This window comes from Genypterus blacodes, unplaced genomic scaffold (genome assembly GCF_046128005.1).
Source record: "Genypterus blacodes isolate CSIRO-AG114 ecotype Tasmania unplaced genomic scaffold, CSIRO-AGI_Gbla_v1 ptg000083l_1, whole genome shotgun sequence".
Classification (NCBI taxonomy): Eukaryota; Metazoa; Chordata; class Actinopteri; order Ophidiiformes; family Ophidiidae; genus Genypterus; species Genypterus blacodes.
Genome location: NW_027466888.1, coordinates 574,658 through 587,202, shown reverse-complemented (window position 1 = coordinate 587,202; position 12,545 = coordinate 574,658). Strand labels below are relative to the sequence as shown.

The 12,545-nt window shown below is 45.2% G+C and overlaps 2 non-coding genes and 2 pseudogenes across 2 annotated transcripts; all 4 read left to right on the top strand.

Annotated features, from left to right (window-relative positions):
* Positions 1-4,723: 4,723 nt before the first annotated feature.
* On the top strand, positions 4,724-4,842 carry LOC143007176 (5S ribosomal RNA). The gene has a single exon (XR_012964395.1). It is a non-coding gene; the product is annotated as a 5S ribosomal RNA (ribosomal RNA).
* A 445-nt stretch (positions 4,843-5,287) lies between these two features.
* On the top strand, positions 5,288-5,406 carry LOC143007219 (5S ribosomal RNA; annotated as a pseudogene).
* Positions 5,407-5,651: 245 nt separating this feature from the next.
* LOC143007273 (5S ribosomal RNA) lies at positions 5,652-5,770 on the top strand. The gene has a single exon (XR_012964437.1). It is a non-coding gene; the product is annotated as a 5S ribosomal RNA (ribosomal RNA).
* A 457-nt stretch (positions 5,771-6,227) lies between these two features.
* Positions 6,228-6,346, top strand: LOC143007199 (5S ribosomal RNA; annotated as a pseudogene).
* The last annotated feature ends 6,199 nt before the right edge of the window (positions 6,347-12,545 follow it).

Below are 12,545 nucleotides of genomic sequence, written 5' to 3'. Positions count from 1 at the left end.
GAGAGAGAATATCTCTGAGAGGGAGGAGACCGAGAAGGATCGTGCGGAGGGGGAAGCGGAGAAAGGAAGAGACATACTGGAGTCGGACGGAGAGCAAGGAATGGAGGTGAGAGGATCGACAGCTGAGGTGCCGGGACATGGAGACGCAGCAGAGGGGCAGAGTGTGGATACATCGGAGAGAAAGGAGAGGAAGGTGAAAATTGTTCAACTTCAGCGGCCCCCAGAATCAGACTCAGAGATATGCTTGACGGGGTCTCAAGAGTCGGGGAACTCGGAGTCTGATATGGACCTCGGAAACAGCCAGGAGCTGGGGAAGAGAAGACTGCAATGGATGCTGAAGACAAGGGGATCAAAAAGAGGAAAAAGTAAGACGTGAACTGTAGCATAAAGATGATGGGCCTGATTTATCTCTATGTATTTACAATGTTAAAAATACTATCGCAAAACACAAACGGCTTAAGATGTATTAACAAGATGCGAGATGTTTTAAGGGTGGATACTTTTGACATCCTCTGTGTACAAGAGACTAAGTGGACAAGGGAGTGGAGAAGCTATCTGAGGGATACATGGGCTGGGAAAGTGTGGGCAAACAACGGTGTAAATGGACGAGCCGGAGTCGCTATTTTTGCTAAAGGAGATAAGATCCAAAATGTTAAGGAAATAGTGAAGGATGATGAGGGAAGGGTGATCGGTATTGAATTTATTTACAGGAATGTGCTTTACAAACTTTTGAATATTTATGCACCGAATGAGGACAACAAGCGTGGAATTTTCTTTGATCAACTAAAACCGCATTTGGGAGGGAACATTTGTGTAGTGGGGGATTTTAACTGTGCACTTACGAGATTGGATATATCAAGCAACAATACATACAAAAGTGATATAAGTAGGAAATCGCTAAATGAGCTTTTTGACTATTTCAACCTGGTAGATCTGTGGAGGGTGCGCAATATGGGAGAAAGGGGCTTTTCCAGACGACAGACGGTTCTGGGGAAACTTAAACAGTCCAGGATTGACTTATGTCTATTAGCATCTGGGCTGGAAAAAAAGATTTAAAAATGCTGGTATGAGTTCACAGGGTTTAGCGATCATGCAAGGTTATGGGTGGAGCTGGGGGAGAAAGAGCACAAAGGTGGAGGGTTATGGTGTTTAAATAACAGTGTTTTGCTGGATGAAAAATATAGGGAGAAAGTTGAAAATCTACTGAAAGAAAGAAAAAGAGAACTGCAGGGTGAGGATGGTATAAATATGGGGGAGTGGTGGGAGGAGGTGAAATTGCACATCAAAAAAGTGACAATAAACTATTGTAAAAATAAAATGGAGAAGGAAAGAAGGACTGAGTATAGTTTAAGAGACCAGATTAATAAAGAGCTGGAAAGGTCGATTGCAGAGGAAAACTTCAACAATCTAAAATATCTCATGCTGAGAAAACAATTAGATGAGCTTGAGAAGAAACGGAGCAGAGGGGCAGCTATCAGATCGAGGATGAAGGATATTTTAGAAGGGGAAAAGAATACAAGTTTCTTTTTAGGGCTTGAAAAAAGACAGCAAAAGAAAGCTCATCTGCAAAACCTGAAAAATGAAGAGGGTAAGACAATGGAGAAGACAGGGGAAATGCTGGAGGTGGCTCATAAACATTTTAAAAAACTTTTTTCAAAGATGGAGGTAAACTCTACAGACCACAGTGTTTTTGAAGGGATAGAAAAAAAATTAGGGGAAGAGGACAGAGCAGACTGTGATAAAAACATAACAGAGGAAGAATTGGAAAGAGCAATAAATGGTTTGAATAAGAACAAAAGTCCAGGGCTGGATGGGTTATCGGGGGAATTTTACATCACCTTTAAACAGGTGATAAAGCCAATTCGCCTGAGAATCTTTCAATGCATGGAGCGGGAGGGGAAAGCATCTGGGGACTTCTTCACGGGGCTAATCCGAGTGGTGTATAAGAATAAGGGTGACAAAGGTGATTTGGGTAATTATAGGCCAATTAGTCTGCTAAATACAGATTATAAAATACTGGCTAAAATCCTGGCAAACAGATTGAAGGAGGTGATAGGCACAGTGGTGAATCCCTGTCAGTGTTATGGTGTGGTAGGGAGAGACATTAGTGACATCATCTTATCGATCCAGGACATCTTTGACAAAATGAATCAGAAGGGAGGGCTGTACATAGGGGTTGATTTAGAGAAGGCGTTTGATAGGGTGGATCATGATTTTTTGTTTAAAACACTGGGAAAGATGGGTTTCGGGGAAGGTTTCACTAAATGGATTAGGTTAATATATAGGAATGCCATCAGTAGGGTGAAAATAAACGGGAGGTTAACTGAGAGCTTCGCTCTGGAGAGGTCAATCAGGCAAGGATGCCCGCTTTCAGCTATGTTATACTCCATAGCGGCAGAACCCTTGTCTGCCCTCATTAGGAGGGACCCAGGGATTTTGGGGATTGAAATGGAAGATAAAACGGACACGAAAATCTACCAGTACGCAGATGACATAAGTATTACGGTTAGGGATGAGAGGAGTGTAGACAGGGTGCTGCAGCATGTAGAGTGCTATGAGAGGGCATCTGGGGCCAAAATCAATGGGGAAAAAACCGAGCTAATGGGCTTTGGTGATGGTTTCGATTGTGTAAATAAATGGAATTTTGTAAAGAGAAATGAAATGGTGAAGGTTTTGGGTGTATACGTAGGTAAGAATCGAGATGCAGCAACAAAACAAACGTGGGGTGAAATAGAGGGAAAAATCAAAATGCGATTGGATTTCTGGTCCGGGAGGAAATTGAATCTAAGGGGTAAAGTGATAGTAACTAACGCCCTCCTCCTGTCCAAGTGTCAGTATGCGCTAAGAGTCTGTGAAATGCCGGACAGGGTAATAGGAAAGCTGAATGACATGATGAGTGCTTTCATCTGGAATAAAAAACAGCATTTGATAGCCAGGAAGGTGCTCATCAATGGGCAGAAGGAGGGCGGTTTGAAATTGGTGGACCTGAAAAGTAAAAAGCTTAGTGCACGGATTCGACTGTTAGGGAAATTTATGGGAAACGCAAAGATTTACGCGTGGCAGAAGTGCCTCGACTCTTGCCTACAGGGGTGGGATAATAGAGGAGTGTTTAATCTATGTAGGGAAACGGAGCAAAGGGAAAGAGCACAGGTTAATGCATTTACAGGGGAAATACTCGAAGCGTGGAATATTTTACTGGGGGATTTAAAGTTTAGATGTGAGACTGCGGAGCAGGTGTTACACCAACCAGTTTTCAGAAATCCGGCAATAAGGTGTCAGGGGAAGGTATTTTCAGGGAGGTACTTGGAGGAACTAGGTTTAAATCAGGTGAAGCACTTTATCCAAAGAGGTGGTGGATTTCTGCAGGAGGAAGTAATCCAGGAGGTCAGGGGAAGATTAGGGAAAGTGAGACCAATAGAGATCAAAAGACTATGCCAGAGAATTTTAGAGGGGTTACCTCGTAGCTGGGTGGCGCTGGTGAAGGGGAGGAGGGCAGAGAAGGCTCTGGAGTTGGTCAGTTTCTCCCTCATCCAAGGAGGGAAAGAGCATGACATACGATCAGTTAACTCCAAGATACTATATAGAGTGTTTTTGGGAAAGGAAAAGAAGAAAGCGGCAGCTGAGGAAGTATGGCTAAGGCAGTTCCATGGGCTTCAGAGGGAACACATTTGGTCAGATCTAAATGTGAAGTTCATTTCATCAGAGTGCTTTGATACAAATTTCAGGCTCAGACACAATAGAATATTTGTCAATTTGGTGCTAAACCAGATAAAAAGACTCAACAGCAAGGTTTGTGATATATGTGAGGTGGAAGTGGAGACATTTAGGCACTTTATTTTTGAATGTAAGGAGTTAAAAGTGTTTTTTGAGAAACTGGACCAATGCTTTCAAAAATGTAGAGTCACAATCACGGAAAAGGAAAAATGGGAGAGGTTTTTTCTATTTGGGTATAAGGAAAGGAAAGCAGGGGTGGACAAATGGCTTATCAATTACATTCTGAGTTATGCCAAACATGTCATCAGACTTCGGAGAAACTATTCACATTTCGAGGACAAAAAAGTGAACATCTGGAGATTTTTCTGTAACTTTATGAAAAGGAATGTGAGTCTGCTGTGGGATGGTGGGGACAAGAATTTCAAACAAAAGGTGCTGGAAGATAACTGTCTATTTGTGTGTGGAAATCAGGGTGGGGTGCAAATGTCAATAGGTCAAGGGTGAGGGGTGATGGGTGAAGGAAAAAAAAAGAAAAAAAAAAGATATGATGAATGGTGTTATGGATTGTTGGAAATAATTTGATTTGATTTGAAATGACTTGTATTTACTTGTGTAAAATGTATTTGTAAAAATATTTATTTTTTGATAATAAAAGAGAAAAAAAAAAACACGCCCGATCTCGTCTGATCTTGGAAGCTAAGCAGCGTCGGGCCAGGTTAGTACTTGAATGGGAGACCGCCTGGGAATACCCGGTGCAGTAAGCATTTTGGCCCTCTGAGCAGCAGGCCTCACCTGGTCCTCCTCCCTCATGTTTCACTCCCTCTGTCAACACGCAATTTCCATCTGGAGAATAAAGTTGTATCTTATCTTATCTGAAATGTTAGTGTTCTTCTGATGAAGGCATCATGTAAATTGTGATATACATGAACTTGAGTGTAGTCATGTGTACACGGTGACTTGAACTGGGTCTGTCTCACCTATAAAGAGCCTCTGTGTGGCTGCTCTCCTATTTTACGGCCATACCACTCTGAACACGCCCGATCTCGTCTGATCTCAGAAGCTAAGCAGCGTTGGGCCAGGTTTGTACTTGGATGGGAGACCGCCTGGGAATACCCGGTGCCGTTAGCATTTTGGCCCTCTGAGCAGCAGGCCTCACCTGGTCCTCCTCCCTCATGTTTCACTCCCTCTGTAAACACGCAATTTCCCTCGGGAGAATAAAGTTGTATCTTATCTTATCTTATATGAAAGCATACATTCAGAAAATGAGTATTGCACATGGTCATAATATGAGAAGATTGAATGCACATGAGAAGTGAAGTACACGAGCCACTGTGTGACGATGATGATGATGATGATGAAAGTGAGCGTCAGACATGTAAGTGGTCCCTCTGTATGTTCTATGTGATGATTATCAGTTTCATTAGGCTAGACTTCATTATCCAGAAATGTGTGTTTCTGATGAAGGCATCATGTAAATTGTGATATACATGAACTTGAGTGTAGTCATGTGTACACGGTGACTTGAACTGGGTCTGTCTCACATATAAAGAGCCTCTCTCTGGCTGCTCTCCTAGTTGACGGCCATACCACTCTGAACACGCCTGATCTCGTCTGATCTAGGAAACTAAGCAGCGTCGGGCCAGGTTAGTACTTGGATGGGAGACCGCCTGGGAATACCCGGTGCCGTAAGCATTTTGGCCCTTTGAGCAGCAGGCCTCACCTGGTCCTCCTCCCTCATGTTTCACTCCCTCTGTGAACATGCAATTTCCCTCGGGACAATAAAGTTGTATCTTAATTTATCTGAAATGTTAGTGTTCTTCTGATGAAGGCATCATGTAAATTGTGATCTACATGAACTTGAGTGTAGTCATGTGTACACGGTGACTTGAACTGGGTCTGTCTCACCTATAAAGAGCCTTTGTGTGGCTGCTCTCCTCGTTTACGGCCATACCACTCTGAACACGCCTGATCTCGTCTGATCTCGGAAGCTAAGCAGCGTCGGGCCAGGTTAGTACTTGGATGGGAGACCGCCTAGGAATACCCGGTGCCGTAAGCATTTTGGCCCTCTGAGCAGCAGACCTCACCTGGTCCTCCTCCCTCATGTTTCACTCCATCTGTCAACACCCAATGTCCCTCGGGAGAATAAAGTTGTATCTTATCTTATCTTATATGAAAGCATACATTCTGAAAATGAGTATTGCACATGGGCATAATATGAGATGATTGAATGCACATGAGGAGTGAAGTACACTAGCCACTGTGTGACGATGATGATGATGATGATGATGATGATGATGAAAGTGAGCATCAGAGATGTTAGTGGTCCCTCTTTATGTTCTATGTGATGATTATCAGTTTCATTAGGTAAGACTTCATTATCCAGAAATGTGTGTTTCTGATGAAGGCATCATGTAAATTGTGATATACATGAACTTGAGTGTAGTCATGTGTACACGGTGACTTGAACTGGGTCTGTCTCACCTATAAAGAGCCTCTGTGTGGCTGTTCTCCTCTTTTTCGGCCATACCACTCTGAACATGCCCGATCTCGTCTGATCTCAGAAGCTAAGCAGCGTCGGGCCAGGTTAGTACTTGGATGGGAAACCGCCTGGGAATACCCGGTGCCGTAAGCATTTTGGCCCTCTGAGCAGAAGGCCCCACCTGGCCCTCCTCCCTCATGTTTCACTCCCTCTGTCAACACGCAATTTCCCTCGGGAGAATAAAGTTGTATCTTATCTTTTCTGAAATGTTAGTGTTCTTCTGATGAAGGTGTTGCACACTTGAAGCGAATTCTCTCAACGGCGTGCTGGGAAAAGTTTTTCGTTTAATCCAAAGTTTCCACAATACAGCTCACTTCACCATTTACATCTCCCGCCTTCCGTTCTCAGTGGCTACTTCTTCTCTCTCTCACCGTTATGCAACTGCATTATATCCCAGTACTACAGCGCCACTTCTGGCCAAAACATGCAACAACATCGTAACAAAAGAAAATAAAAGGCCACAACTTAATGGAAAAGGGACCAAAGAAAAGACTAAATGGGGGGTATGTCACACTCTCCCCTGCTTAACTAAAAGTCGTCCCGACATTTCCCGTCTCAGTTCATCCTGTTTAAGACAATTTGATCACTTCCAGGTTAGAGTCCATTATTCAAGACACATATCTAATGACAGATTTCACATCACACTTATCTCCCCTTAATGTCATGTGTTAAACAGAGGAAGTCATTGTGCACTATGACAACTATCTATTTACTCCGCTGTGTTCACGGGCAGCTTGTCTTGACTGGAATAGGCGTGATCTTTGACCTGTAGCGAAATCACATAGAATCTCACACTTCATATATTCTAATAACTCTTTTCTTCATATCATTTCGTTATAAGAGTCTCTTTACAGTTAGTCTTTTCAACCATACTCCTGTAAATACAATATCTTACAACCACCATTTCCTCTTCAGTTATACTTGTGCGATTCTAAATGTGAGAACTGACTTTGTGTGGGCCTATATAAACTAAAAGTATTTTTTTTCTTTTAAACAACACATTAACATTTTCCATCCATCATATGACTTTGACATGAACTAACAAATTGTATTCATCTTAAAACTGGATGGCTTGAACTTACAACTTTAAAGTGCATCATATAATCTCATAACTTTAATTCAATTAACTGTGGGCTGCCCCAACCTATCATATGCGAGTGTTTTGGGTGCAGGTCTATTTCTGAAAGGATATCGTCTCGCAGGTGGTGAAGATGATGGATACTCTTCTCCCTCATTGCTTGCGGTCTCCAGCTCAGCCTCTTCTATATCCTCACTCAGGCCTGCTGTCACAGTCACTTCATTTTCCAGTCCAGTCCCGATCTGTTCTTCTTGCTCTCTGTCCGTGTCTGATGTCCACAGGGTCTGTTCTCCCATCACATCGTCTCCCTCAGGTGCTGGTGTTGCAGCCCGTGGCTGAAACTCTGTAGCCTCTGGTCTGAGGTTCCTTCTGGTTTGTGCTGCGGAGTCTCCTTGGGGCCATCTGGACATGCATCGCCAGTCATCCTCTTCAGAGTCAGATGAACACTCGGGTTCTGCATTCTGTTTTGTCGGTGTCTTTTTCTCTTTGTGTGGTCTCTCACCTCTTTTCTTTTCAGGCTTGTGTGACTCAACTGGCAGGAAGTCACAGGGGAGCAGCAGATTTCGATGAAGCACTCTGGTGCGGCCCTGGCCATCCTCTGGTTGTACTTCATAAACTGGACTTTCTGGGTGTTTTCTCTTGACCACTACATGGACTTTGTCTTCCCAGAATGACCTGAGTTTTCCGGGTCCACCTCTTTCAGTCAAGTTCCTAATGAGAACTCTGCAGCCAGGATACAGCTCTGCACCTTGAACCTTCCGGTCATACAGGTTTTTCCCCCTCTCTCCGCTTGCCTTCGCAGCCTTGGAGGCTAACTGGTACGCCTCCTCCATCCTCTGTTTCCATTTCTTGGCATAGTCATCATGAGATGCACTGCCATCACTGTGGGGGATACTGAACATGATGTCAATAGGCAATCTGGGGTTACGACCAAAGAGCAGGTAATATGGTGCGTATCCAGTGGACTCATTGGGCGTGCAATTGTAGGCGTGTATTACTTTGGCAAGAGAATTCTTCCAATCTGCTTTAGCTTGGTCATCTAGGTTACGCAACATGGCCAGCAGGGTGCGGTTGAAGCGTTCCACTTGACCGTTCCCCTGGGGGTGGTACGGGGTGGTGCGAGAACCTTGGATGCCAGAGTATTTTTGGAGCTCTGCAAACAACTTATTCTCAAATTCTCTACCCTGATCATGGTGTAATTTCGTGGGGAAGCCGAATTGGAGGACAAAGTCACCGAATATCTTCTCAGCTGCAGTTCGAGCACTGTTGTTAGTACATGCATACGCCTGAGCGAATCGTGTAAAATGGTCCATGACCACCAGAATGTACTCATATCCTCCTTTACACTTCTCTAGGTGCATGAAGTCAATTGAGACCAGCTCAAAGGGATATGTTGTCACAATACTGGTAAGTGGTGCTCTTACTGCTTTCTGTGGTCTTTTCCGTTTCACACAGCTACAGACCTTGTTGATGTGATGCTCAACGTCTCTCTGCATATGAGGCCAAAAGAAACGCTCACGGATCAGATGGAGTGTCCGTTCAACGCCCAAGTGTCCCATCTCTTCATGCAGCTCTCTCAGGATGAGGGGACGGAACTTTGGAGGCACAACCAGTTGTGTGCGTGTTGCTGTCTGTCGCCGGAGAACATCCTCAGCATCAATCACCAACTTCGCTTTCTCCCTTGCAAACACTGCCAACTCACTGTGAGTGTCTTTCACCCTCGGCCACTGCTGTTGTGCGACCTGCTGTTTCACCTGCTTCAGCAGTAGATCCTCGTCTTGAGCGGCTCTCAGTGCTTGAGGGGCGATCTGCTTTGCTGCGTTCATCCGCGGCTCACTGCTCAGCTCTGCGATGGCTGTGGTGATGGTCACTGGACACAGCAACGGCTCTCTCTCCACCTGGTGAACTGACAACCCTTTGGAGACACTGGCCAAGATCTCAGACTGTATCTTTTGTGAACAGGTTAGCATATACTTCTCTATGTCAAGGGGCATTCTCGATAGCCCGTCTGCGTCAGAGTTAGACTTCCCTGGCCTGTACTTAATTTAAGTCTGCCAATTCAGCCACCCATCTCAGCAACGTGGCATTCAATTTAGCTGTTGTCAGCACATATGTCAGAGGGTTATTATCTGTATATACTACAAACGATGGAGTGTAATACAAATAATCCCTAAACCTCTCGCATATAGCCCATTTCATTGCTAAAAACTCTAGCTTACCAGAATGTAGATGGTAATTCTTCTCTGGAGCAGAGAGTGTGCGGGAGCCATACGCAATGACCTTTAACCTTCCCTCCTGTTTTTGATAGAGCACCGCTCCAAGTCCATCCTGGGACGCATCACAATGCATAATGAACGGTTCTTCAAAGTTTGGGTAGCCCAGCACAGGAGGACTGGAGAGGTAATCTATCAGCTGACTGAGAACTGTACTGTGTTCTTCTGTCCGCCTGATACGTTGATGTGAGGGTACCTGGCTTTGCTTTGTCTTTCTCACCCCAGCCTTCTGCTTCTTTGTGCCTTTAGGGGTCTCACTGCCTGGTATCTCAGCGCACAGCAGTGCATAGAGAGGCTTAGCTATGCGAGAGAAGTTTGGGATATAGGCTCGGTAGTATGAGATGAATCCTAGCACTTTCCGCACCTCACCCACTGTCGCTGGCTTCCTCTGCTTCATCTCTTGCACTGGGGCTACTTCTGCAGGATCCATTGTGTAGCCTTCCTTCGATACGATCTTTCCCAGAAATCTGACCTGGTTCTTAAAGAGCTCACATTTCTTTGCAGTCAATTTCACCCCGTGCTGTTGGTAGCGCTGAAGCACTTTTCTCACATCTTTCAGGTGATTATCAAATGTTTGGCTATGAATCAGATTATCGTCTAGATATGGCTCGCAAATTTCATCTCTGAGTCCAGATAGACACTCCTCCATGCTGCGCTGGAATTCGGAGGGTGCTGTAGACAAGCCAAAAGGGATTCGGATCCACTCATATAGGCCCCAGGGTGTTATAAAAGCTGTGAGTGGTCTACTACTTTCTTCCACGAACCCCTGATGGTAGGCCTTGCCTTGATCTAACACTGAAAACCATGCACTCCCATGTAAACTATCTAGCATATCTTGAATGCGGGGAATAGGGTGGCGATCTGGCAGAGACTTACGGTTGAGTTCTCTGTAGTCACAGCACAGACGGAGGTTCCCATCTTTTTTCCGCACACAGACAATGGGAGATGAGTAATGTGACCTAGATTTTTGGATCCAGCCCCTATTTAACAAGTCTTCTAAGTACTGTTTTACTTCTTTGTGAAGTGGCTTAGGCACAGACACATAGGTACGTCTTACCGGTGTTGTATCTGTGAGTCTGATTTTCAGTTGTAGGGAAGGGATGTATCCCACATCATCATCGTCTCTGGCGAACGCTCTGCATTCCTCCCTCAACATCTGCTTCACTTGTTGCTGCTGAGCAAGGGGGAGGTGAATCAGTGTGATTGGTGGGTCCCACCTTTCCTCGTCCACCGCTGTCCTTCCATCAGGCTCAGGCTCATCCTCCCTGCTGACCTCTGGACGTTCGACTGGAGAAGCTGGTCGGGGAGTGACTGGCTTGGCGTCCACTGGATAGACAGCTTTGACCAGTTGAACCTGCCCCAACACTGTGCGTGGGCTCAGGGTGACATCATGACAGGTGTTATTGGTGATGGGCAGTGCTATGCGAGAATATGTCCCTTCGCTAAGAGTCATCATGCTCTCTGACATTCTCAGGCCATCTGGCCAGGGGGCATGTTCATCAGGCAGAAAAAGGGCTTCTTGACTGGACAGTAGAGGACCTGTTCTCACAGCACATTTTATAGTTCTCACCTGACCTGCTGGGATCACTTCCTTCTGCCTGCCCACTCTCACTAGGCCGTCACTGCACTCAGGGTCACTGTTTTGAATAATTTTCACTAACATTTCAGTCTTTTTACAGCTAAAAGAGAAAGCTGTGCTCACAGCCTGTGTTATTACTTCATGTGGACCCTCCACACCATTCTTTAACAACAGTTCAATTACATTGTAACCAATGATTGGCTCTTCTGCTGCTCCTTTCTCACCTGTCACGAGCATGGGCACCTGAAGCGTGAACTCTGGAGCATGTGATGGGTCTAGGTGGAACGTGACCTCCACCCAGCCTAGGAAAGGGATGTCGGTCTGGTTGACAGCTTTCCCCACAAAAGGACCAGGGCCGAGGAGTTCTTCAGTGCTCCGTACCTTCACCTCTGGGATGCAGTTCTTCCTCCAGGTCTCATTGATAAGGCAGACTTGCGATCCAGTGTCCCATAAGGCTTGAGTCTTCACCCCATCTAGGTAGCAACTCACCATGCACTTCTTTCCAATAAGTCTCAGCAGCTGTGAATGGTGACGAGGGGAGATGTGGCTAATATAAGCAGAACCTGCCAATCTTCCACCTGGGGAACACCTTTCTGCTCGCAGTCTCTCTTCTAATTGTACAATGCTTTCTCTAAGAATAGTAGGGCTGTTGAGTGACCTGCTATGCTGTTCTTGAGTGTCAGGGGAGGTACATTCTACAGTCTGTCCTTTGATATTAGCTGAATCAGTGTTGCCTCTTGAGTTCCTTTGGCCTCTGCATCCTCTTGAGAGGTGTCCACTCAGGCCACATTTGAAGCAGTGGTCACACTGTTCCTCTTCACCCCGGTCTTGACATCCTCTGCATGCCCTCTTCCCTCTGTTTTGGAACTGGTGAGATGGTCGTGCTGAGTACTGAACATTCTTCCTCAGCTCAGCCACTTCCTCTCTCAGCTGTTTCACTGCATCCATCAGTTCAGTTTCTGAAGAGCTTTTTGGAGTTTTTATCTTCTGACTTTTAACACTGGCCTTGACTGAAGTGCTGTGTTCAGATGGCTGGTCATTGTCTGTTTCCCTGTCACTATACAGCTGGTAAGTAGTTGTTTCTGTTTTTAGCTCATTTATTCTGGCTGGCTTATTTGGGATACTTTTCTTCAATTTCTGCTGTGTCTCCCAATCAACAGCAGCAGCATCATTCATTTTCTCTATCAATATCTCGTCAGTCACTCCTAGATCATCTAGGTGAGGTTTCAGCTGCATTTTAACATTATCACTCAGTAGTCCTGTACTGACTGACCTAAGAAACTTCTTCTGAATGAGGTCTGGGCTATACTGTACATCTGAGCTGGCATCTTCTGCAGCCGCCAGTAGCCTCTCTTTGAGTTC